Below are 4,212 nucleotides of genomic sequence, written 5' to 3'. Positions count from 1 at the left end.
AAAAAAAAAAAAAAAAAAGAAAGAAAGAAAGAAAAGAAAAGGTCTTCAAAACCAAAAGATAATGTAGACACTAATATCCTAGTTAATATAAAACATTTCAAAGCTTTATTAGTGAAGACAGTGTCCAGAAATAGACAATCTACTGAATGGAACACATCAGACCACATGTGAATTTATATATATATATATATATATATATATATATATATATATATATATATATATATATATATATATATATATATATATATTATTTTACAATACCATGTGAATTTTTGTTCATTCTTTTATTTTAGTCCTGGGGAGGGAACTCAGAGACCCACTCATGCTCAGCAAAGTATGTGTGTGTGACTCTACTGAGGTCTTCATGGGCTGGGAAGAGAAAGTGAGCTAATCCATAGAAGAGGGAAGAGTTGCAGGGGAGGGTGTCTCAGGGACTATCTCAGAATCCCTAAGGACTCAGAGCAGGGACACTGGGGATGAATAAGGTGGCTGGAACTAGAGCAGAGTGCCCCCAAGTTGCCTGTATGCCTAGGGAAAGCACAGACCGTCAGTGATGAGGGCAGGGAGCTGAGGGCTGCTCACACACCCAGAAGTTTTGCTCAGTGCATTTATTATCATTCCACTTATCTGGGAATAGCTCCACACAGTCCTCATCCCCATCATTGTTGGGCTCCCCTTCTTTCTAAAAGCTGCAAACATAACCAGTCATCAGAGACAGCCATCACACCCAGGACCCACCCCATAAACAGCAAAGAAGACCTGGACAGAATCTTCAATGGTAAAAGACCAAGAACCAGCCAGGCAGTAAGAGTGCATGGAACAGCTTTAGGAAAATGTGGTCTCTGCCCTCACCACCAGGAGAATCAGCCCAGCAAAGCAAAAATGGGGGCTCTGGGTTTTGGATTTAAGCTGGGGGGTGAGAATGCCGAGGTGATATGGGGCTGTAGTTATTATTATTCTCAGAGTGTTTTCAACAGTGCAGACAGGCTGTGTTTAGAGTGAGGGTCATCTCCCTGCTGAGCCATGGATTCCGAGAGCTCACCTGAGCTGCAGAGGGGTGCCATCCACCCACTGCCAGAAATCTTCAAGTCTGTGGTCACTGAGGCCAATCCAGGAGCGCTGTTTCTTCCTCACATTCCAGTATTTCATAAATCTCTGAATGGATGCAGCAGTCCAGAGAAAGGTCTATGATGCCATCATCCATCCATAACCCACGCCCAGCCGCCCATACAAGCTTTTCTGCTCCCAAGCTTAGTGCTGTTAGTCAAGTTGTGTGGACTGGCTGGTGAATGCATGCCATGGGTGCAGGTCAAATTGCACACGTGTGGAATGTGTTCACTTACATCTCAGCTCAGAGGTGTGTCCCAAGAGGGTCACACGATGTTTCACAGCTCCTCTGACTCCCTTCACACCTAACCCACCTCTTGTGTGTTCCTCTCCTACAGGACCTCCCGACTCCATTGTGCCTCCTCCTACAGGAAGCCCCCTCTGACTGCATCTCCTCCATGTCCCTCAGCCTCCCATCTGGAAACCAATGCCTAGGACAAGTGGTAGGATTGATGTGGCCCACTCACCTGTTCTTCAACACTGTTGATAATCACCAGGTGGGCACCCAGATCCTGGCAAAAGGTGGCCGAGGCTTCCCAGTTGTCCTGAGTCTGGGAAAAGAGGTAGCAGCTTCCCTGGAAGAGCTCCCAGTCCCAGGGGCAGGGCCGGCACAGGCCAGCTGCAGAGTGAACAGTGCAGTGGGGACCCATGAGCTCAGGGCCTGGGTTCTCTTCTCCCCTCTGCCTTGGACCTTAGAGCACAGGGCTGCGCTTCTATTTCAGCTACCAACCCAGTGCTCCCAAAACCCGGACCACAATCCCTGTGCTCTATCCTGCCTGCCTCGGTGGAAGCCCAGAAGGCAGATGCTGAACCCACTGATGACCCCTCAGGTCCCCCCTAACTCAGGCCCTGGAGCCTCACCCAGCGAGGCATTGATCTGAGTCAGCTGCTGCTGGATCTGCTCCAAGCTGTGTGTCTGCTCAGGAGGAACAGCAACTACAAGAAGAGGTTTGCAACAATTAAGCACCAGCTGTGTGCCTGGTGCAAAGCTAGACCCACAAGATCACTGTTGGTGGTCACAGTCACTGCAGGAGCCCATTACACAGGCCAGAACACTGAGTCCCAGACCCTGCCCAAACACTGTCAGGACACAGGACCTGACACAGGTCCATGGCCTCCCACATCCTGCCACACCCTCAGCATGCCTATGCCCATGCTTGCCCACCTCACACAGCCTCAGAGTCCTTTCCCAAGGAGCCCCAACCTTGAAGTTTCCTGACCTTTGGCAAGGAGAGCCATGAGGAGAGCAGAGAAGAGCACCAGGGAGATGAGCTGTAGTATCGTGATGGACTGATGGCAGTCCTGATGCCCTGAGGAAAGAAAGTCGAGTGGTCCTACAGGCCTTTGTCCCTGTCACACCCTGAACCAGGGGGAGCTTAGCCCCTCTTTCCCCAGCCCTCACTTCTTCAGGACAGCAGAGTCTAGACCATCAGCTCTGCCTTGACAGGCCTCAGGATTCCAGGTTTTCAGAATCAATATTCTTAGGACTCAGGATGCTAGAGCCCAGCCTCCTCTTCTCCAGTGTCCAGGAGTCAAGTCCTCAAGTGTTCATCTCCTCAAGACCCAGCTTTCCAACTTCACATCCTCCATTCCCCAGACAAAAGGATACAGACCTGCAGTCCCAACCATCCCAGGACCCAGGGATCCACAACCCAGTCTCCCTGCCCACAGCACTGAAGACTCCCCATTCTGTCCTATCCTCAGTACCTTGCAAACCCTTGTCTGCTTCAAAAACTCTTGAAGCCATGAACAGGCTGTGGTCCAAGGCTTGTTAGAAATAGCTGGTGCTCCAGATCACAAGCTCCATCACTGAACAGTTGTATCATCTGTCAGAGCCTGAGCAGGCTGAGACCTGAGCTGCCCCTGCTGACTCTTCCCTGAGCTCCCTGTGTCCTAGCTCAGCCTCACCCGGGGAGCACAGATGATTCTCCCTCTCTTCCTTGGAGTCGCCCATGGTCCTTGCCGTCCAACAGTGTGCAGAAATCTGGAGCCCGGTTTGCCTTTGCCACTCCCTTTCCACACTCCTCTAACCTATTCTCAACCAGGAAGAGAAAAGGAGAAGTGGTGACTGTCACCAGATGAGCTACAGGAAGGAGGCTGAGGATCAACAGAGGATGAAATGGACAAGCTCCGGGGATTTCAGGGAAATGACGATGTTTAGAAGCCCAGAGTGGAAAGCATTGGTCCATTCTTAGCAGGACCAGTCTCTTGATGCCTTTAACAAAAATATCACATCCAAGTATAGTACTCCTGGAATCAACACAAAGGTCTCTGTATCCTGGTACAGAGGTACCTAACCATCCATGTTCATGGCTTCTGGACTCACAATAGCCAGGAAACAGATGCCTATCAACTAATAACTGGGTAATGGAAAAGGTAATGGTTTTACACATACCTATACATATAATTATTCCTATTGACTTTTATGTTTATTTTAATGTCTTTTGTGTGAGTGAAGGTGACTGTGTATAAATGCAGCCTTGGGAAGTAGAGACAGTAGATCCCTAGAGCAGGCTGCCTAGCAAGACTGGACATCTGGGTAAGTTCTGCGTGAGTTCTGGGTCTGATTGATGGCCCCTGCCTCAGGGAATAAAGTACAGGAGCAGTTAAAGATGATTCCCAATATCAGCCTCAGGCCTCCACATGCACCTGCCCCACCCCCCGCCAATACCACTGTCCAGACACATGCAAATGTCATACACATATATGCACCCCTTCCTTGCCGACACATTATAATGAAAAATTTTAAACTTATAAGATAGGCCTGATTTGTTATGTCTCCTAGACCTATAGTGAAGATCAGGAAGGACTTTCCCCACTCTCCCTGAAACATAATCTTAACTGTCCACAGGGTTTGTTGCCTTATTTTCCAATGTCCTCATTCATGGAATTTCTAGTACTCACACTTGGCACTGAATCATCCATTTACAGCTTATTCCTTGAGATGAGAATAACCCAAAATATAAAAACTGATAGAGCTCCATGTTGTCCCCACACCAGGCAGAGGAGTTCTCTTCATCTTTTTGGGGTTCAACTAATGTGAAACCAGGTCCATGGTTTTGATGGAGAAAGGACTTCAGAATGAGGCAGTATCAAGCTGAG

General features: G+C 48.6%; 1 pseudogene across 1 annotated transcript; it reads right to left on the bottom strand.

The window, feature by feature from the left end:
* Positions 1-301: 301 nt before the first annotated feature.
* Positions 302-3,465, bottom strand: LOC102909633 (CD209 antigen-like protein 2; annotated as a pseudogene). The gene is made up of 5 exons (XR_013047593.1): positions 2,331-3,465; positions 1,972-2,046; positions 1,578-1,729; positions 1,046-1,158; positions 302-692 (listed from the first exon to the last, which is right to left on the bottom strand). The product of XR_013047593.1 is annotated as a CD209 antigen-like protein 2 (transcript).
* Between the last annotated feature and the right edge of the window lie 747 nt (positions 3,466-4,212).

Source organism: Peromyscus maniculatus, chromosome 23 (genome assembly GCF_049852395.1).
Source record: "Peromyscus maniculatus bairdii isolate BWxNUB_F1_BW_parent chromosome 23, HU_Pman_BW_mat_3.1, whole genome shotgun sequence".
NCBI lineage: Eukaryota > Metazoa > Chordata > Mammalia > Rodentia > Cricetidae > Peromyscus > Peromyscus maniculatus.
Note: the sequence above shows the minus strand (reverse complement) of the source record. Positions and strands in the feature narration are given on the sequence as shown.